This window comes from Ascaphus truei, chromosome 19 (genome assembly GCF_040206685.1).
Source record: "Ascaphus truei isolate aAscTru1 chromosome 19, aAscTru1.hap1, whole genome shotgun sequence".
In the NCBI taxonomy this organism is placed as follows: domain Eukaryota; kingdom Metazoa; phylum Chordata; class Amphibia; order Anura; family Ascaphidae; genus Ascaphus; species Ascaphus truei.
Genome location: NC_134501.1, coordinates 22,816,072 through 22,838,783, shown reverse-complemented (window position 1 = coordinate 22,838,783; position 22,712 = coordinate 22,816,072). Strand labels below are relative to the sequence as shown.

At 51.3% G+C, this 22,712-nt stretch overlaps 1 protein-coding gene across 2 annotated transcripts in view; it reads right to left on the bottom strand.

Annotated features, from left to right (window-relative positions):
• SMPD3 (sphingomyelin phosphodiesterase 3) overlaps positions 1-22,712 on the bottom strand; it is a 107,244-nt gene that overhangs the window by 49,978 nt on the left and 34,554 nt on the right. Inside the window, exon 2 of one of the 2 annotated variants that reach the window (XM_075576921.1) lies at positions 3,968-4,046. The exons of the other annotated variant lie outside the window; for it this stretch is intronic. The gene's annotated coding sequence lies outside the window, so the exon portion shown is untranslated. The remainder of the gene's footprint in view (positions 1-3,967; positions 4,047-22,712) is intronic. 2 annotated transcript variants of the gene reach the window in all.

Genomic DNA, 22,712 nt, shown 5'->3' with positions numbered 1-22,712 from the left:
ACACTGTCCCTTACCCACTGGGTGTGAGGAGTGCAGGGAAACTCTGCCCCTTACACACTGGTTGTGGAGAGTGCAGGGAAACTCTGTCCCTTACACACTGGGTGTGGGGAGTGCAGGGAAACTCTGTCCCTTACACACTGGGTGTGGGGAGTGCAGGGAAACTCTGCCCCTTACACACAGGGTGTGGAGAGTGCAGGGAAACTCTGCCCCTTACACACTGGGTGTGAGGAGTGCAGGGAAACTCTGCCCCTTACACACTGCATGTGTGGAGTGCAGGGAAACTCTGCCCCTTACACACTGGGTGTGAGGAGTGCAGGGAAACTCTGCCCCTTACACACTAGGTGATGGGGGGTGCAGGGAAACTCTGCCCCTTACACACTGGGTGTGGGGAGTGCAGGGAAACTCTGCCCCTTACACACTGGGTGTGAGGAGTGCAGGGAAACTCTGCCCCTTACACACTAGGTGATGGGGGGTGCAGGGAAACTCTGCCCCTTACACACTGGGTGTGGGGAGTGCCGGGAAACGCTGCCCCTTACACACTGGGTGTGGAGAGTGCAGGGAAACTCTGTCCCTTACACACTGGGTGTGGAGAGTGCAGGGAAACTCTGTCCCTTACACACTGGGTGTGGGGAGTGCAGGGAAACTCTGCCCCTTACACACTGGGTGTGGAGAGTGCAGGGGAACTGTCCCTTACACACTGGGTGTGGGGAGTGCAGGGAAACGCTGCCCCTTACACACTGGGTGTGGGGAGCTCAGGGAAACTCTGTCCCTTACACACAGGGTGTGGGGAGTGCAGGGAAACTCTGTCCCTTACACACTGGGTGTGGAGAGTGCAGGGAAACGCTGTCCCTTACACACTGGGTGTGGGGAGTGCAGGGAAAGTCTGTCCCTTACACACTGGGTGTGGGGAGTGCAGGGAAACTCTGCCCCTTACACACTGGGTGTGGGGAGTGCAGGGAAAGTCTGTCCCTTACACACTGGGTGTGGGGAGTGCAGGGAAAGTCTGTCCCTTACACACTGGGTGTGGGGAGTGCAGGTAAACTCTGCCCCTTACACACTGGGTGTGGAGAGTGCAGGGAACCTCTGTCCCTTACACACTGGGTGTGGGGAGTGCAGGGAAACTCTGTCCCTTACACACTGGGTGTGGGGAGTGCAGGGAAACTCTGCCCCTTACACACTGGGTGTGGGGAGTGCAGGGAAACTCTGCCCCTTACACACTGGGTGTGGGGAGTGCAGGGAAACTCTGCCCCTTACACACTGGGTGAGGGGGGGTGCAGGGAAAGTCTGTCCCTTACACACTGGGTGTGAGGAGTGCAGGGAAACTCTGCCCCTTACACACTGGGTGTGAGGAGTGCAGGGAAACTCTGCCCCTTACACACTGGGTGTGGGGAGTGCAAGGAAACTGTGCCCCTTACACACTGGGTGTGGAGAGTGCAGGGAAACTGCCCCTTATACACTGGGTGTGAGGAGTGCAGGGAAACTCTGCCCCTTACACACTGGGTGTGGGGAGTGCAGGGAAACTCTGCCCCTTACACACTGGGTGTGAGGAGTGCAGGGAAACACTGTCCCTTACCCACTGGGTGTGAGGAGTGCAGGGAAACTCTGCCCCTTACACACTGGTTGTGGAGAGTGCAGGGAAACTCTGTCCCTTACACACTGGGTGTGGGGAGTGCAGGGAAACTCTGTCCCTTACACACTGGGTGTGGGGAGTGCAGGGAAACTCTGCCCCTTACACACTGGGTGTGGAGAGTGCAGGGAAACTCTGCCCCTTACACACTGGGTGTGAGGAGTGCAGGGAAACTCTGCCCCTTACACACTGCATGTGTGGAGTGCAGGGAAACTCTGCCCCTTACACACTGGGTGTGAGGAGTGCAGGGAAACTCTGCCCCTTACACACTAGGTGATGGGGGGTGCAGGGAAACTCTGCCCCTTGCACACTGGGTGTGGGGAGTGCAGGGAAACTCTGCCCCTTACACACTGGGTGTGAGGAGTGCAGGGAAACTCTGCCCCTTACACACTAGGTGATGGGGGGTGCAGGGAAACTCTGCCCCTTACACACTGGGTGTGGGGAGTGCCGGGAAACGCTGCCCCTTACACACTGGGTGTGGAGAGTGCAGGGAAACTCTGTCCCTTACACACTGGGTGTGGAGAGTGCAGGGAAACTCTGTCCCTTACACACTGGGTGTGGGGAGTGCAGGGAAACTCTGCCCCTTACACACTGGGTGTGGAGAGTGCAGGGGAACTGTCCCTTACACACTGGGTGTGGGGAGTGCAGGGAAACGCTGCCCCTTACACACTGGGTGTGGGGAGCTCAGGGAAACTCTGTCCCTTACACACTGGGTGTGGGGAGTGCAGGGAAACTCTGTCCCTTACACACTGGGTGTGGGGAGTGCAGGGAAACTCTGCCCCTTACACACTAGGTGAGGGGGGGTGCAGGGAAACTCTGTCCCTTACACACTGGGTGTGGAGAGTGCAGGGAAACGCTGTCCCTTACACACTGGGTGTGGAGAGTGCAGGGAAACGCTGCCCCTTACACACTGGGTGTGGAGAGTGCAGGGAAACGCTGTCCCTTACACACTGGGTGTGGAGAGTGCAGGGAAACTCTGTCCCTTACACACTGGGTGTGGAGAGTGCAGGGAAACTCTGTCCCTTACACACTGGGTGTGGGGAGTGCAGGGAAACTCTGCCCCTTACACACTGGGTGTGGAGAGTGCAGGGAAACTCTGTCTCTTACACACTGGGTGTGGAGAGTGCAGGGAAACTCTGTCTCTTACACACTGGGTGTGGAGAGTGCAGGGAAACTCTGTCCCTTACACACTGGGTGTGGGGAGTGCAGGGAAACTCTGCCCCTTACAAACTGGGTGTGGAGAGTGCAGGGAAACTCTGTCCCTTACACACTAGGTGAGGGGGGTGCAGGGAAACTCTGCCCCTTACACACTAGGTGAGGGGGGTGCAGGGAAACTCTGCCCCTTACACACTGGGTGTGTGGAGCTTTTTTGCAGCCCAGGCTCAGAGGCCTATCTCAGCGGGAGGTATCGGGCCAGCCCTGGGAACCATTGTGGGGATCTTTGCCCCGTTGACACGATTTTCATTGGTTGGTTCGAATCTCCCACTCCCCTCAAGCCCGCCCCTGTGGGCTGACATAGGAACACTGTCACCGTCCATGGCCATGGTCCCTTACTGGTGAGCCGTTGCTATGATTGGCCGGCACCCCGTCTTCCATGCTTTTAGATGGAGGCGGGGAATTTATGTAAAGCGCTGCCGGTATCAGTACCCCAGACTTTTTTTTGAATTAGTAAAAGGTGTTACTCCGAGGTCTTTGCCGGATACCAAAACAAGGCTCGGCTGTGTAGACGAGCGGGAACTTTAAACTTCCTATTCTGTAAATAGCATCCCCGAGGTATCGAGGTTCCAGAGACGGAGTGTGGAAACCATCCTGGGGAAGCCTACGGACGTGGCACCCAGCACCAAGTAAGCCAGGATTCCCACCTGTAAACCCTGTTTTGGCGAGTTTGAACGTAAACCTTGTATTGTTTTGTGGCTTGTTGGCTCCGGCTGAAATAACCTTGCTTTATTGAACGCTTCCTTCCTGTCTAGTGATTGCGATCCCGTGCAATTGTCCTGGTCTCTCGTGACAAGAGGCTTCTTTTACTACCGACAAAGGGGCTGATCCGGCTGTTTGCGGCCGAAGTTCCCCACTGACTTTAATAGAGTATTTCGTCCCGAGATGCCCCTTGGGTGGATATACATATCTCTGTCTTACTTCCCTATTCAACAGGAATCAGGCTTAAAAGCTATTCAATGAAATCTCCTAAATTATTGCAAAATGCTTCTTTAATTGTACCGAAAGGTGCAGGTCTACGATAAATAAATTAAATTAATTCGATAGGGATTTTAAAAAATGACTTCCATGTTTTCTAGGATTGCTGGTTCGGGCCGACGATTTTAGAGACGACTGGTAACTCACCGACAGAAGGCGCTAGGAACGCGACGTCAAATCTTCTCGGACTTTTGCTTTTACAGCATCAGCTGTTTTCTGCGTTGGCCTGGGGGAAAATACAATATATAAAAGATGCGTAATGTTGTATTTTGCAGCGTAAAATATCAGGGCAGAGAAAGGGACAGAGGCGCGTTACAGCAGAGTGTGAAGCAGAGCTGATTACTTATGCAAAAGAGCTTACACATTATTAGGGATAAACAGGAGATCCAGGAATGTGTTACTTTTATACATTCTGATCCCCCTTGGGTTAGGATACACATTGTAGAAACACAACCTGTATGGGGTGGATGGCACATTTCCTCCCAAAATATGGCGGAAAATTTAAGTTTTGCGTCCAATATGTTTGTAAATATGTCTCATCTCTTTTTGTGTTTTTGTCTTAAAAAATAAAAAAGTGATTTTTATTCCCGAGGAGCAATACTAAACTATACAGATAATGTCCTAAATATTCGTAGAACGCGGCTTTCTCGCTTCAGAAGCCAATACTTCCAGCCGGTTATTAGCGGAGACACATACACAAAGTAATCCTGACTTAAGATGCAAAGGTTTTCCACATTTCAGTACAGATTTCCTTGCTGGATCCCGGCACGTCACGTTGATGACATCACGGGAAAACTTTAACTAGGTTACCGTTTGCAATGATCCGCTTAATTCAATCAGGTCGTTTGTAAGAGTAATGGCGGCTCAGTGTACTGCGTCGTGTCCCGAACACCAAGCCAGGCAATTAGCAGTAAATCGATTAGCAGAGACGGGACGGGAAATAGTGCGGCAATGGAGACGAATGGTCAGAGTCGGGAGACATCAAACAAAACATTTGGTTTCCAGCAAAGCAATGTTCTCCCTAGAGCTTAGAAACACACGCTTCGAATTACTGCACAGCAAACCATTATTTCGCAGTGAATGAATGGCAGCCATTTTATTATCCCAAAACGCAGAAATAGAAAAATCACTGCTCAGAACATATATAATATATAAGATATATATGTGTGTGTTTTTCCAACTGCAGAATCAGGAATTGGAGTTTACTTTAATGGGTGTATGAGAAGTCACAGTGCCGTGGTTACTCTGTCACATACAGGTAAGTGCCACTAGATGTGGTTATATGAATATACGTGGCCATGTTAGTCACAAGCTCATATATGTATCAATGCTGGGTGGGAGACCCACAGATTAGTCTCAGATCAGCGTCCTCCTCTCCCCCTACTAGCAAGCAGCGGAGATCGAGGAGGGAAAAGCCGGGAAGAGGGATCAGCCCGGAGGAGGGAAAAGAGGAGGGAAGAGCCAGGAAAAGAGGAGGGAAGAGCCAGGAAAAGAGGAGGGAAGAGCTGGGAGGAGGGAACAGTCAGGAGGAGGGAAGAGATGAAGGAAGAGCCGAGAGGAGGGTAGCGTTGGGTGGAGGGAAGAGCCAGGAGGAAGGAATAGCCGGGAGGTGGGAAGAGTCGGCAGGAGGTAAAATCCAGCAGGAGGAGGGAAGAGCCGGGAGGAGGAGGGAAGTATCGTGAGGGGGAGGAAAGAGCCGGGAGGAGGAGGGAAGAGTGGAGGAAAGAGTTGGGAGGAGGAGGGAAAAGCTGTGAGGAGGAGGAAAGAGCCGGGAGGAGGGAAGTGCCGAGCGGAGGGAAGAGCCAGGAGGAGGGAAGTGCCGAGAGGAGGAGGGAAGAGCCGGGAGGAGGAGGGAAGAGCCGGGAGGAGGGAAGAGCCGTGAGGAGGAGGGAAAAGCTGTGAGGAGGGAAGAGCCGGGAGGAGGGAAGAGCCGGGAGGAGGAGGGAAAAGCTGTGAGGAGGAGGGAAGAGCCGGGAGGAGGGAAGAGCCGGGAGTCTTAACAGGAGGCAAGAGGATGAACACAGCAACACTAAATAAAACATTAAATAAAACCCCAGTGAGACTTCCAGTACTAACAAACGATCTCATCACTTCAGGGTGGTATTTTGAAAATGTCCCGGACTTTATAAATCTAAATGAATAACATCGTCCTGAAGAAGATCCCAGGTCCTACATTTCTGGATTTAGAAGTGTCTCTGGGTAATCCCCCCAAGAGCGGACAGCTTCACACAAATCATATTTGACGTCAGTAATCTTCCACCACCCTACCCCCCCGACCCCCCCCCCCCCACCCCAAAAAAAAACCACGGGCAAGAAATGAAACAAAGACAAATCTGTAACCGGGAATATGTTGGGGCTGTCGAGGGGGACATCACCGTTACTTGCGAGCGGTGCAGACACCGAAGGAAAGGTGGGAGCGAGACCTTCCGAAACTCAAACCAGAATGCAATGCATGCAAGCCGAGCGACCCGGGAATGAGACCCCGTGGAAACAGTACCCCGGCTTCAGTCCTGATTAAGGTGTGTTTATAGAGCTGTAACCCTGTGTAGTTTTTGGGGTTATAGTTCTTTCTCCTCCTGTGCAATAATCCCTGGTAAGGGCAGGTTGCCAGGAGTAATCATGGGGTTTTTCCCCCACACACGTGCTGTGTAGTATTCAGTGAAGATTGTGTCATCAGGCTCTGTGTCCAATTACAGTGACACAGGGGTGGGGCCTATTGGAGCTATTTATTGCGCAGCACTCCATCGGGGAGTAAGGGAAGAGCTAGACCTGCTTTCAGTGCCCTTGACTGGGAGTGTATGGTCAGGGACTTCCTTTGGGTTGGCAACCTATAATGACCGGATGAAGATCGGCTGCAATGATGGGCAGTCTGCTACTTGTTGATGTAATAAAGTATGCTGTTGCCAAAGAACTCTTCTTGTCTGAGCCTGGAGTCATTCAGAGAGAAGCTGCACATAGAGGTTCTCTTTCAGAGACTCCTCCCTACAACACTGGGGGTCTGGAACAGATGGAGGCGCTGTACCGAGTGAGTATGACTCAGTTGTACCTTATATGAAGCCAGTCCTGATGACATCCCCCATACCACCACGGGGGGCTCAGGAGTCCTGTAAGCCAGCAGGTGCACCACACTACACCACATGTAACATGGGTCAGTTTCCACATGATAGGGCCAATATGAGATTGGGTGGGGGAAACACTGTTACAGAGCCATGAAGGGTCCACACAGAACATCACTTACACAGAGCAAAGCATGTCACCCACTGTCACCGACAGAGGAGCCTACAACATATTGCTGTGCCTGTTACTATATTACACTGCAATACATTACCGGATACCAGGAGAGGTTAAAATGCCAGCCGGCTTTTTATTCGGATTTTACAGCACTTAGGATGTGTACAGTAAAATGAGGGTTACTGTGACACTGCGTGTCATTACCCAGAATCCCGGGCTGCAGTGGAAGCACTGTATGCCAACAGATAATGGGGAAGGGCAGGGTTGCGGACCTTGCTGCTCACAAAGTGGGATTTTTAGTTACTGAAAGAACTGTAAAATAACAATAAAGAACATTATAATAGCACATTATCTCTGTGTTATACAAGTATGCCACTTATGTCATTTACACTATAAAACAAGACAAAAGGATGCATTCTGTAAACCGTGTCATCATTCCGCTGCTGTAATGACATTTGCACTGCAGTACGTACGTAACCTTTATGTGGGTTCAACAATAGGACTGCCTGCTGGTGTTTAACATACTGTATTGCTTTAGGATGAAGACCGTCTCCAGCAAAATAAACATGCGACCATATATAGTAACGCGAGTACACACCCACGATAAAGAAGGCTCGTAGAGATATGAGACGTCTTTAATTCATTTGCTGCCAGTGAGGAATGAGATACATTGTAGCCCCGGCAGAGATAAAGTCCGATATTCCTACTGACCGCTCAGTCCAGTGAGGTCAGTAATGGGCCAGCCGTACACAGCGCGTATCCGCTCTAAAAAGCCCTAATCAGCACAGGGATTTCTTTCGAAGCGTTTCCCTCGCGCAGAACCAAATGTGGTTGGGAGAAACATTAAATATTGAAGATTAGAAAATGTGAAGGAAAAATTCACAGGGCAGCGGAAAAACACAAATGATCCCGCGGATAAAGAGAGAGGTTAGTACTGGGAGAGGGAGACAAAGACTAAACTGTAAATCCAGGACCAAATAGGACATCCTCAACTGGGCAAAACCCTAAATCCATCAGGTAAACATAGTTTCCATGAATGAACTGCCGCCCCCACTGTATGTAACATGAGAAGGGAAATACATGCACCAGGTTCAGAATACAGCCATGTGCTGTGCAATAACATGATATGTTACTGGTTCTTCTCACGGACCCGTCTGCTACTGTGCCCATGTCCCAACTGTATGGTGCTGTGACTGTCCCCTCTGCCTATGTTCTGGCTGTATGGTGCTGTGACTGTCCCCTCTGCCCATCGCCTGACTGTATGGTGCTGTGACTGTTCCCTCTGCCCATGTCCTGGCTGTATGGTGCTGTGACTGTCCCCTCTGCCCATGTCCTGGCTGTATGGTGCTGTGACTGTCCCCTCTGCCCATGTCCTGGCTGTATGGTGCTGTGACAGTCCCCTCTGCCCATGTCCTGGCTGTATGGTGCTGTGACTGTTCCCTCTGCCCATGTCCTGGCTGTATGGTGCTGTGACTGTCCTCTCTGCCCATGTCCTGGCTGTATGGTGCTGTGACTGTCCCCTCTGCCCATGTCCTGGCTGTATGGTGCTGTGACTGTCCCCTCTGCCCATGTCCTGGCTGTATGGTGCTGTGACTGTCCCCTCTGCCCATGTCCTGGCTGTATGGTGCTGTGACTGTCCCCTCTGCCCATGTCCTGGCCGTATGGTGTTGTGACTGTCCCCTCTGCCCATGTCCTGGCTGTATGGTGCTGTGACTGTCCCCTCTGCCCATGCGCTGGCCGTATGGTGCTGTGACTGTCCCCTCTGCCCATGTCCTGGCTGCATGGTGCTGTGACTGTCCCCTCTGCCCATGTCCTGGCTGTATGGTGCTGTGACTGTCCCCCCTGCCCATGTCCTGGCTGTATGGTTCTGTGACTGTCCCCTCTGCCCATGTCCTGGCAGTATGGTGCTGTGACTGTCCCCTCTGCCCATGTCCTGGCAGTATGGTGCTGTGACTGTCCCCTCTGCCCATGTCCTGGCAGTATGGTGCTGTGACTGTCCCCTCTGCCCATGTCCTGGCTGTATGGTTCTGTGACTGTCCCCTCTGCCCATGTCCTGGCAGTATGGTGCTGTGACTGTCCCCTCTGCCCATGTCCTGGCTGTATGGTGCTGTGACTGTCCCCTCTGCCCATGTCCTGGCTGTATGGTGCTGTGACTGTCCCCTCTGCCCATGTCCTGGCTGTATGGTGCTGTGACTGTCCCCTCTGCCCATGCGCTGGCTGTATGGTGCTGTAACTGTCCCCTCTGCCCATGTCCTGGCTGTATGGTGCTGTGACTGTTCCCTCTGACCATCTCCTGGCTGTATTGTGTTGTGGCTGTCCCCTCTGCCCATGTCCTGGCAGTATGGTGCTGTGACTGTCCTCTCTGCCCATGTCCTGGCTGTATGGTGCTGTAACTGTCCCCTCTGCCCATGTCCTGGCTGTATGGTGCTGTGACTGTTCCCTCTGCCCATGTCCTGGCTGTATGGTGCTGTGACTGTCCCCTCTGCCCATGTCCTGGCTGTATGGTGCTGTGACTGTTCCCTCTGCCCATGTCCTGGTTGTATGGTGCTGTAACTGTCCCCTCTGCCCATGTGCTGGCTGTATGGTGCTGTGACTGTCCCCTCTGCCCATGTCCTGGCTGTATGGTGCTGTGACTGTCCCCTCTGTCCATCTCCTGTCTGTATGGTGCTGTGACTGTCCCCTCTGCCCATGTCCTGGCTGTATGGTGCTGTGACTGTCCCCTCTGCCCATGTCCTGGCGGTATGGTGCTGTGACTGTCCCCTCTGCCCATGTCCTGGCTGTATGGTGCTGTAACTGTCCCCTCTGCCCATGTCCTGGCTGTATGGTGCTGTAACTGTTCCCTCTGCCCATGTCCTGGCTGTATGGTGCTATGACTGTCCCCTCTGCCCATGTCCTGGCTGTATGTTGCTGTGACTGTCCCCTCTGCCCATGTCCTGGCTGTATGGTGCTGTGACTGTTCCCTCTGCCCATCTCCTGGCTGTATGGTGTTGTGACTGTCCCCTCTGCCCATGTCCTGGCAGTATGGTGCTGTGACTGTCCCCTCTGCCCATGTCCTGGCTGTATGGTGCTGTAACTGTCCCCTCTGCCCATGTCCTGGCGGTATGGTGCTGTGACTGTTCCCTCTGCCCATGTCCTGGCTGTATGGTGCTGTGACTGTCCCCTCTGCCCATGTCCTGGCTGTATGGTGCTGTGACTGTTCCCTCTGCCCATGTCCTGGCTGTATGGTGCTGTAACTGTCCCCTCTGCCCATGTGCTGGCTGTATGGTGCTGTGACTGTCCCCTCTGCCCATGTCCTGGCTGTATGGTGTTGTGACTGTACCCTCTGCCCATCTCCTGGCTGTATGGTGCTGTGACTGTCCCCTCTGCCCATGTCCTGGCTGTATGGTGCTGTGACTGTCCCCTCTGCCCATGTCTTGGCTATATGGTGCTGTAACTGTCCCCACTGCCCATGTCCTGGCTGTATGGTGCTGTAACTGTTCCCTCTGCCCATGTCCTGGCTGTATGGTGCTGTGACTGTCCCCTCTGCCCATGTCCTGGCTGTATGGTGCTGTGACTGTCCCCTCTGCCCATGTCCTGGCTGTATGGTGCTGTGACTGTTCCCTCTGCCCATGTCCTGGCTGTATGGTGCTGTGACTGTCCCCTCTGCCCATGTCCTGGCTGTATGGTGCTGTGACTGTCCCCTCTGCCCATGTCCTGGCTGTATGGTGCTGTGACTGTCCCCTCTGCCCATGTCCTGGCTGTATGGTGCTGTGACTGTCCCCTCTGCCCATGTCCTGGCTGTATGGTGCTGTGACTGTCCCCTCTGCCCATGTCCTGGCTGTATGGTGCTGTGACTGTCCCCTCTGCCCATGTCCTGGCTGTATGGTGCTGTGACTGTCCCCTCTGCCCATGTCCTGGCTGTATGGTGCTGTAACTGTCCCCTCTGCCCATGTGCTGGCTGTATGGTGCTGTGACTGTCCCCTCTGCCCATGTCCTGGCTGTATGGTGCTGTGACTGTCCCCTCTGCCCATGTCCTGGCTGTATGGTGCTGTGACTGTCCCCTCTGCCCATGTCCTGGCTGTATGGTGCTGTGACTGTCCCCTCTGCCCATGTCCTGGCTGTATGGTGCTGTACCTGTCCCCTCTGCCCATGTCCTGGCTGTATGGTGCTGTAACTGTCCCCTCTGCCCATGTGCTGGCTGTATGGTGCTGTGACTGTCCCCTCTGCCCATGTCCTGGCTGTATGGTGCTGTGACTGTCCCCTCTGCCCATGTCCTGGCTGTATGGTGCTGTGACTGTCCCCTCTGCCCATGTCCTGGCTGTATGGTGCTGTGACTGTCCCCTCTGCCCATGTCCTGGCTGTATGGTGCTGTGACTGTCCCCTCTGCCCATGTCCTGGCTGTATGGTGCTGTAACTGTCCCCTCTGCCCATGTGCTGGCTGTATGGTGCTGTGACTGTCCCCTCTGCCCATGTCCTGGCTGTATGGTGCTGTGACTGTCCCCTCTGCCCATGTCCTGGCTGTATGGTGTTGTGACTGTTCCCTCTGCCCATGTCCTGGCTGTATGGTGTTGTGACTGTTCCCTCTGCCCATGTCCTGGCAGTATGGTGCTGTGACTGTCCCCTCTGCCCATGTCCTGGCTGTATGGTGCTGTGACTGTCCCCTCTGCCCATGTCCTGGCTGTATGGTGCTGTAACTGTCCCCTCTGCCCATGTGCTGGCTGTATGGTGCTGTGACTGTCCCCTCTGCCCATGTCCTGGCTGTATGGTGCTGTGACTGTCCCCTCTGCCCATGTCCTGGCTGTATGGTGCTGTGACTGTCCCCTCTGCCCATGTCCTGGCTGTATGGTGCTGTGACTGTCCCCTCTGCCCATGTCCTGGCTGTATGGTGCTGTGACTGTCCCCTCTGCCCATGTCCTGGCTGTATGGTGTTGTGACTGTCCCCCTCTGCCCACGTCCTGACAGTATGGTGCTGTGAATGTCCCCTTTCTCTGTCCCTTTTGCTAAATACAGAATATATTGTGGGGGGATCAGGAAACTGAAGGAATTTTCAGGCGTCTCACAAAACTTCAGAGAGTTGCTACTAAAAACAGCGGGTTTCCAGGTTCGAAATCCCAACTTTTTGAACTTCAAAGTCTGTTCAGAATCTGAACTAATTTAAAACCCAAGATTTCTTTTTCGTTTCCCTAAACTGGGCCAAGTTTTGGGTTCACAAACTATAATATCGCAAACTTTTCCCAAAAGTAAACATTTTAGAAAATGTCAAAATAACATTTCCTGCCTATTTTGAGATTACCCCATATTTGTTTCCAAGCCGTGTTCCGGAAACGAAAACCCAATATTTTTAGAAACAAAAACCCCAGTGACAGTGGCCTAGGTTAGTTGCTACCTAGAATGCCGCTACCTGCAGGTAACGAGCAGCTTTTATTAGTCACTCTTAAGAAAAGCTTTACTGCTGGGATAGGTGGGTGGTGAGAACGCCAGGCGCGCCCGTGTCCGGTAACTTATGTCCTGACTCCTGGGTACCGTGTGAGACGGAGGGGACAGATGGGAGAGAGGTCCCATGGGGGGCTCTGACGTCGCTGCACTATCACTGCATATGTATGTATATTAGGTCCCTCCAGCAGGGAAGGGGTTAAAGTAAAACCGCACAGGGGAACTGGGACAAGGGTATGACACAAAGCTTTTGTATGCAAATGTCCTGGGACATAAAACAGCCTCGAGTATATACTGTATGTATATCTAGGTACGACAGCCTGACAGGATTTCGCAGGCGGCTCCGCCCCCTGCGCAGGGCTCGGACGCGGTTTGGCTGGGATGCTGATGGGATCTCCCAGGCTGCTCCGCCCCCTGCGCTGGGCTCGGCCGCGGTTTGGCTGGGATGCTGACAGTATCTCCCAGGCTGCCCCGCCCGCCCCCTGCGCAGGGCTCGGCCGCGGTTTGGCTGGGATGCTGACAGTATCTCCCAGGCTGCCCCGCTCTCTGCGCAGGGCTCGGACGCGGTTTGGCTGGGATGCTGACGGGATCTCCCAGGCTGCTCCGCCCCCTGCGCAGGGCTCAGCCGCGGTTTAGCTGGGATGCTGATGGGATCTCCCAGGCTGCCCTGCCCCCTGCGCAGGGCTCGGCCGCGGTTTGGCTGCGATGCTGACGTGATCTCCCAGGCTGCCCCACCCCCTGCGCAGGGCTCGGCCACGGTTTGGCTGAGATGCTGACGGGATCTCCCAGGCTGCTCCGCCCCCTGCGCAGGGCTCGGCCGCGGTTTGGCTGCGATGCTGACGGGATCTCCCAGGGCCTCAGAGTGAATGAATTCTATCAGGTCTTTTTTTTACCCCACGTTAATAAATAAGTTATTGTGAATGTGCTCACAAGTGATATATTTTTTTTTACCCAGACTGCTGAGCACATTCCTGCTCTCGCTTCGCCGGCCAGAAAGCCTGAACAATAATCCTCTGTGACTGCTCTCAGCTCAGGAGGGGTGGGAGAGGGGACACACGCAGGTCCGGTTACCCCCCGGCTCGGACAAAGCAGCCCTGTCCAGGTGTACAAACCACAAGGGGACCCTTTGTGAGATGTGCCGAGGCTCGGGAATGAGCGATGTTACCTGCGCCCGTTCCATCATACAGACTCACACCGCCATACAACGTTGTACCCGTCACTGTGACCCGCACCATCCTGTGTCCCAGGGTATGAGAGCCACAGACCACACTGCTACTAGTGAAAGTAAAAAGAAGGGGGTAAAAACACACGGGTTATCAGCAGTGGGGCGTCTGACCGGAGGTATCGTCTCCGAAAAAAATTGTAACAATTCAGGATTCTGGTCCAACCCCCCCCCCCCACATCATTTTAATGGGAAAGTACTAAAGGAATATATTAAAATCTATGGCTCACTGAGAATCAGCGAGACTGACCCCGGCTCAGGGAGATTCACAGAAGAACAATGAGAGGTCACCGCTCAGTGGGACGTTTGTCACCTCCCTGTAGACCCAAAGGCAGGAAACAAGATGGCGGAGGACGTAGTATTAGTGAAGCATGCGAGTCGCAGTAGAACACATTGCAGGTTTTCTAACCACGGCAGGTTACCCAATACCCAGGTACCCAATACCCAGGTACCCAGGTACCCAATACCCAGGTACCCAATACCCAGGTACCCAATACCCAGGTTACCCAATACCCAGGTTACCCAATACCCAGGTACCCAATACCACACAATGTTATTGTCTGTGACAAAGGCATTGTTTTTTTAGTACTTGCTCTACCTCTGACCGTCACGCTACAGGCACTGACCGGCCATGATCCAACCCTCTTTACCCTTTCGCTGCCAAAGGGGCCAGCACCGTGGCCAATGGGATAAAAGCCAGGGTGGCCCTTGCACTCCCACTGGCCGCCCCCGTGGGTTTTAACGGGATCCCCTCGCCCAGGAAGACGCGCAGTGCGATTGATGTCATTTTGTGTAGAAGTAATAAATTATATCGATTTTTCTCTCATGAAACCGTTTTGCTGACAGCCACCAAGACCTGGCATACGGACGTGAGGAATCGATCGGCGAGGCACACGGGGACAGGAAGTGGGACCTCGCAGATCGAGACCATGTGACGTTCCTTAATGGAGCCATCCCACACAGCCGGCCAGGTGAATTTCTGAGGGGCCTCTGAGTGGTGAAGTGTTTGTTACTCAAGTGTATTCTATCCCCTTATCCCACCCACCCTGCGCTTATCACAGAGCCAATACAGATAAGGGGAGGTGGGATTCTAGCAGTGCACGCGCTCGCTGATCAACAGTGACATCACACAGTGACATCACACACAAGGGAGCAGCCAGAAGAAACCAAACCCCTCCCATGTCTCACTTTAAAGCAGCAGTCCAAGCTGTCGTTTTTTTTATTTACATTTGTGTTTTTTTAAATTTTTTTAATTTTTTTATTTAATACTGTATGTGCATCAATACAATCCATACAATGATAAGTAATTAGCTAAGTTGCTGATCGATCTGCTCTCCTGTGATCGATCGGTGAAGATACGGCTTGGGGGTTCACTAAATGGCTGTCAGTGCAGCAGAAGAGGACCAACAATGCAAACTTCTGTGGGGAAGATCATGTGACCAGGCAGGCACTAGATACGATTGGTGCACTGCTAGAGAGAGGGCAGGGGCTGTGCCAGAGCCTGTTTCAGAAGAGGAAGGGGATGTGACTTTGTAAGTGGTTGCTATAGAAACAATAAATGCATGTTACATTATAATACATTAAAAATGTAATTCAGAGATGTTTTAAAACACAAAATGCTACAAGTATGTTCTCATAGTACAGAACTGATTTATTTAAAAACACATGTAGGATATTGCTTGGTCTGCAACTTTAATAAATACACCTATAGGTGTGTCAGATTTGGGTTAAAAAAAAGGCTCAAACCCCCATAAGAGGCCCTTAAAACGTGTCACTGGAGTTAATTCACTATGGTCCTAGGAGGGATTGCCCCTTTAAATGGAAACATGCAGCATTGCATAGTGATTCAGAGTATCTCTGTGCAGTTGTAATTCTCGAAGCAATGCTATGTGCAAGGTAAGCAACGGAACGTTATATATTCACACTGTGTATATACTGTGTGACCCCGCAGTGCCTTCTCTCATCAATTAGGTGAAGACACGCTGTTCTTGGACTTTATTAAATACTGCGGTCCCCAAAGTGCCCAGGATCTCTGTGAAAATGTATTGTATACGGCTCTAGCCCCTCCCTGGGGACCAATAATTAGTTTAAGGAGTTAACGGTCTTAATGCACTAACCGGATGGGATCACTCCCCATCATGTGATGTAGGATGTCTTGTGACCAGTGATGTTTCCATAGGGAGATAGAAGGGTATATATAGCACCACCCAATGTTCTAGAAACAGGTTCCTCAGAGTTCTGGCAGAGGGCCTCACTGTGAGTCCTGTAAATACGTTTAACAGTATAGATAAGTTTATTAAGAATGTCCTGTCCATGTTTGTTGTTTTCTGTTAAGGAACGTGCCCTATAGTTAGCGCCCATAGTAATGGCCCAATATTGATCTCATGCAGGAAGAGGAGTGAGCGTGTGCTCAGCAGGGAGTTCTCAGAGTAGTAACTCCGGAGCATAATCAGTTCGGCCGCACCCGCAGGTCCTTAGTAAACTCCCGATCCAATATGCATGTACAAGGTATGCAGTACACAGTACTGGCATACTAATCCCAGAAAGCACAGTGTATTCCCAGTGGAGGGGATTACTGACGCTATGCAGGAGATTGCCAATCTAACCAATACTAAAGGAAGCTAGTATAAGTACCTCCCCAGCGTAGCAGTGAGAGCTGCCAGGGGAAGAAGCGCAGAGCGACTTTTATGGTTTGCCACCAGTTAATATGTCTAATGGGAAGTCTTTCCCTGTATGGCGATCCTTATAAAAACGGATGTGAATGAGGCTCTTTTTGCACTATAAAAGTTCTTGGCGCCCATCCTTACTCTATCTGCATATCCACGTCCAGCCTGCACTGACCCAGCACCCTGGCCAGGTCTGAGAGACTGAGCCCAGCCTGCACAGACCCAGCACCCTGGCCAGGTCTGAGAGACTGAGCCCAGCCTGCACTGACCCAGCACCCTGACCAGGTCTGAGAGACTGAGCCCAGCCTGCACCGACCCAGCACCCTGACCAGGTCTGAGAGACTGAGCCCAGCCTGCACTGACCCAGCACCCTGACCAGGTCTGAGAGACTGAGCCCAGCCTGCACTGACCCAGCACCCTGACCAGGTCTGAGAGACTGAGCCCAGCCTGCACAGACCCAGCACCCTGACCAGGTCTGAGAGACTGAGCCCAGCCTGCACTGACCCAGCACCCTGACCAGGTCTGAGAGACTGAGCCCAGCCTGCACTGACCCAGCAGCCTGACCAGGTCTGAGAGACTGAGCCCAGCCTGCACTGACCCAGCACCCTGACCAGGTCTGAGAGACTGAGCCCAGCCTGCACTGACCCAGCACCCTGACCAGGTCTGAGAGACTGAGCCCAGCCTGCACAGACCCAGCACCCTGACCAGGTCTGAGAGACTGAGCCCAGCCTGCACTGACCCAGCACCCTGACCAGGTCTGAGAGACTGAGCCCAGCCTGCACTGACCCAGCAGCCTGACCAGGTCTGAGAGACTGAGCCCAGCCTGCACTGACCCAGCACCCTGACCAGGTCTGAGAGACTGAGCCCAGCCTGCACAGACCCAGCACCCTGACCAGGTCTGAGAGACTGAGCCCAGCCTCCACTCACCCAGCACCCTGACCAGGTCTGAGAGACTGAGCCCAGCCTGCACTGACCCAGCAGCCTGACCATGCCTGAGAGACTGAGCCCAGCCTGCACTGACCCAGCACCCTGACCAGGTCTGAAAGACTGAGCCCAGCCTGCACCCAGCACCCTGACCAGGTCTGAGAGACTGAACACTGCCATGTATATAGTTCAACTCGATTAAAAGCTAGTAAGTGACTGTACTCTTAAATACATGGCTATTTCTACGTCCATTCAACTACTCATGGATTTTTCTCAGACCATGTATTTGGATTTGCCCTTCTCCTACATGAAATAGCAATCATTCAATCTGGGAAACCGCTGACAGAAAAACGCAATGCTTTTAGAGGTAGAATTAATTATGTATAACGTATTCATTTGTTTGGAAGTTCAAAAAGCCTGAATTAATGAGCTTGGTCACCTAAACACCGCGGAAGACACCAATGAATAATGAATGTCTGCTGAAGCTAACAGCCTTTCTATGTCTGTAACACGTACTGCCATATTTTACTCAGCAACTTAAGACCATTAGTCGGTACAGAGGGGTCTGTATCTGTTAATGATTCATGTTAAGAGAAGGACCACCGGGCCTGATAGTGTTCCCAGTTTCCCAAGCTGGGTTAACACTCTGGTTAATTTGTATCTGCCCCAATTAGTGCAGAATTCCTTATTACCATACCTTTGCTGGGTAGCTGCTCCATGGACCCTCTACACCAGGAGTGGCCAACTCCAGTCCTCCAGGGCCACCAACAGGTCAGGTTTGAAGAATATCCCTGCTTCAGCACAGGTGGCTCAATCAGTGGCTCAGTCAATGACTGAGCCACCTGTGCTGAAGCAAGGACATCCTTGATACCTGATCTGTTGGCGGCCCTTGAGGACTGGAGTTTGCCGCCCTTGCCCTACACTTGCAGTAAAGGCGTTTCCCCACATCCGACCCAACAAATTCAGGGCGTGACCTCTTGTTCTTGGACCTTTCAGGTCTGAAAGATGCTTCAGTCCGGCACCCTATTTAGTGGTCTATATATATTTATATATATATATTCTCCTCAGTGCCCCAGGCATGTCGCACCTCCTCCTGCAGCGTTGCGTCATCATCACATGGTGACGTGTTGCCATGACCACGTGAATCCCGTGACGTCTCGTTGTCATGGAAATGCGTTGCCATGGGACGTCGAAAGAGACGGCAAGAGGTAAGTGCGCACGTTCCGACCCCGGCGCCATCTTTAAAAGTCTGAGTAATGCGCATCCTCATCAATGTCGAGGGACATTTAAAGATGGCGCGTCGGAGCGGCAGGCGCAGGACTCAGAGCGGCGGTGGCAAGCAGCAACACGGGACACTGCCGGAGCGGGACAGATCCTGCGTGCCCTGTCTAGTGCCGCCGCTCCGTCAATGTTCCAGGTTGCTGCTGCTGGAGTCCTGCGCCCGCCACTCTGCCGCCATCTTTAAGTGCTCTTCGATATTGCTTGGTTGGCGCACCATTTATCTATGGTGTGCGAGGTGGTAATTATTAGCATGTGGTGGGCACGAAATTCACTCCGAGATTTGACATTGGGAAGATATCAAACTTGGATCAAAAACTATCCGTGAATTTCTTCCTCCGCGAGAACATTGAACGCAAACTTTCCCAAATAGAAAATGGGAAGTAATTGGTGGAATTTGCATAGAATAGTGAGGGAAACACTGGGGTACGTCACCAGAAAACATTTTTAAAAAGGCACGCAGAAGAGAAGGAAATAGACTTTTTGGGACCTTTATCAAGAGCAAGAGTACATTGCCACTACTAAACATTTATACACTATAGCGGGAGTGGACAACCTGTGGCCCCTCAGTGCTTCATGTGCGGTCCCTGAAAAAATGGCGGTTCTGACGGCAGACAGTGCAGAGAGACCATAGAGACATGGAAGAGAAGCCAGAGTGCCCCCTAACCAGCTCCTCTCCTGAGCTCCTATGGACCAGAGACCCCTGGTGGGCTCCCAAGCAGCACAGGTACAGTGAGTATATACTAGGGTGACTGTAAGAGACGTGTGCAGAGGTACATTTAATGGAGACCGATTAGGGTGAAATTAAATCCTGGCTTTAATGCGCCTGTTCCTTTAACACGGCAAAACATATAACAAGAAACAAAATGTAGGCCTACTCCACTTAGGCGAATGAGACCCACAAGGTTGAAACAGTCTGTCGGTGAGTGGGTTCACTGGCTTTGCATCTCATCCCAGGCTATGTTTATAAGCTGTGTTTAAAACAGCGAGCATTGGCTTAAGGGTGCCATGTAATAATGACTTTAAGAAAAAAGGTGGCATGTGCACAGTTGCATGTCATTTCCCAGAATCCCTTGCTGCAGTGGAAGCACTGTATGCTAGGTGATAATGGCAACAGTCCAAAAAGAAAGTCTCTTATCTGTTTCGGTTGTTGTTTCTGTAGGGGAAGGCCTCTCTGTTCTCCTGGGTCAGCACTCTGTGTCCAGGTATAGAGGTATAGAGGTCTTGTCCCCTTGTCTTGCTGTCAGCATACAGTCCTGTGCTGTCAGGTTATGTTCTGTGTCAGTGTATAGTGCCGTCAGGTTATACTCTGTGTCAGTGTATAGTGCCGTCAGGTTATACTCTGTGTCAGTGTATAGTGCCGTCAGGTTATACTCTGTGTCAGTGTATAGTGCGGTCAGGTTATACTCTGTGTCAATGTATAGTGCGTTCAGGTTATACTCTGTGTCAGTGTATAGTGCCGTCAGGTTATACTCTGTGTCAGTGTATAGTGCGTTCAGGTTATACTCTGTGTCAGTGTATAGTGCGGTCAGGTTATACTCTGTGTCAGTGTATAGTGCCGTCAGGTTATGCTCTGTGTCCAGTGTATAGTGCCGTCAGGTTATACTCTGTGTCAGTGTATAGTGCGGTCAGGTTATACTCTGTGTCAGTGTATAGTGCCGTCAGGTTATGCTCTGTGTCCAGTGTATAGTGCCGTCAGGTTATACTCTGTTTCAGTGTATAGTGCCGTCAGGTTATACTCTGTGTCAGTGTATAGTGCCGTCTGGTTATGCTCTGTGTCAGTGTATAATGCGGTCAGGTTATACTCTGTGTCAGTGTATAATGCGGTCAGGTTATGCTCTGTGTCAGTGTATAATGCGGTAAGGTTATACTCTGTGTCAGTGTATAGTGCGGTCAGGTTATGCTCTGTGTCAGTGTATAATGCGGTAAGGTTATACTCTGTGTCAGTGTATAGTGCGGTCAGGTTATGCTCTGTGTCAGTGTATAGTGCGGTCAGGTTATACTCTGTGTCAGTGTATAGTGCCGTCAGGTTATGCTCTGTGTCAGTGTATAATGCGGTAAGGTTATACTCTGTGTCAGTGTATAGTGCCGTCAGGTTATACTCTGTGTCAGTGTATAGTGCCGTCAGGTTATACTCTGTGTCCAGTGTATAGTGCGGTCAGGTTATACTCTGTGTCCAGTGTATAGTGCCGTCAGGTTATACTCTGTGTCAGTGTATAATGCGGTCAGGTTATACTCTGTGTCAGTGTATAGTGCCGTCAGGTTATACTCTGTGTCAGTGTATAGTGCCGTCAGGTTATACTCTGTGTCCAGTGTATAGTGCGGTCAGGTTATACTCTGTGTCAGTGTATAATGCGGTCAGGTTATGCTCTGTGTCAGTGTATAATGCGGTAAGGTTATACTCTATGTCAGTGTATAATGCGGTCAGGTTATGCTCTGTGTCAGTGTATAGTGCCGTCAGGTTATACTCTGTGTCAGTGTATAGTGCCGTCAGGTTATGCTCTGTGTCCAGTGTATAGTGCGGTCAGGTTATACTCTGTGTCAGTGTATAGTGCGGTCAGGTTATACTCTGTGTCAGTGTATAGTGCGGTCAGGTTATACTCTGTGTCAGTGTATAGTGCGGTCAGGTTATGCTCTGTGTCCAGTGTATAGTGCCGTCAGGTTATACTCTCTGTCAGTGTATGGTGTGGTCAGGTTATACTCTGTGTCAGTGTATAGTGCGGTCAGGTTATACTCTGTGTCAGTGTATAGTGCCGTCAGGTTATACTCTGTGTCAGTGTATAGTGCCGTCAGGTTATACTCTGTGTCAGTGTATAAAGCGGTAACGTTATACTCTGTGTCAGTGTATAGTGCCGTCAGGTTATACTCTGTGTCAGTGTATAATGCGGTAAGGTTATACTCTGTGTCAGTGTATAGTGCCGTCAGGTTATGCTCTGTGTCAGTGTATAGTGCGGTCAGGTTATACTCTGTGTCAGTGTATAATGCGGTAAGGTTATGCTCTGTGTCAGTGTATAGTGCGGTCAGGTTATACTCTGTGTCAGTGTATAGTGCCGTCAGGTTATACTCTTTGTCAGTGTATAGTGCCGTCAGGTTATACTCTGTGTCAGTGTATAGTGCGGTCAGGTTATACTCTGTGTCAGTGTATAGTGCCGTCAGGTTATACTCTGTGTCAGTGTATAGTGTGGTCAGGTTATGCTCTGTGTCAGTGTATAGTGCGGTCAGGTTATACTCTGTGTCAGTGTATAGTGCCGTCAGGTTATACTCTGTGTCTGTATGTACAGGTATTAATTTGAATTGTTTTCTTATTACAGCCCTGTGACAATGAGACAGGTAACTTCTGGCTCCAACTCACAATCAGGGTCGGAAGTCCCTGCCCTATAGTGAATACGCCCCAGGAAAAAGTGATTAACACCCAAAAGAGGGTTGCTAGGTAACAGTAGAACCTTTGAGGTTTGGGAAGCTCTGTACACATGAAAAAGAGACCTGTGAGGTTTGGAAAGCTCTGTACAAGTGAAGAACAGACCTGTGAGGGTTGGAAGCTCGGTACATGGGAAAAAGAGACCTGTGAGGTTTGGGAGCTTTGTACATGTGAAGAACAGACCTGTGAGGGTTGGAAGCTCGGTACATGGGAAAAAGAGACCTGTGAGGTTTGGGAAGCTTTGTACATGTGAAGAAGAGACCTGTGAGGTCTGTAGACTATAAGACATATCTTGTAAAAAAAACAACAACATTTGGGGTAAAAAATATTTTGTGGTCCTGAGAGCTCACACTCTTTTTAACCATGAGTTATCCATGAAAGGAATCACTTCTACCCTACTTTTGTCGGTCTAGTCTACAGGCGCACACAGTACTGTCCTCTATTCATAACTTGTAACAAACGGACATACTGTATGGTAACCACTTAATCCATCACATCAATCACACAATATATCTCACTAATACACGCACACAGGACACGTTGCCATGTTTCTATCCAGTTTACATATGATTCTTACATCCATCACAGATATATTTCATGTATGAATGTTCCCATGGCCATTAAAAAGAGAAAGGTTGATAACACAGAAGAGGGGAATTAAATAAGGAAAGTAAGAGACAGACAGATACAGAGACAGATAGATTGATACAAATAGATAGGATAGATTGAGATAGATACAAA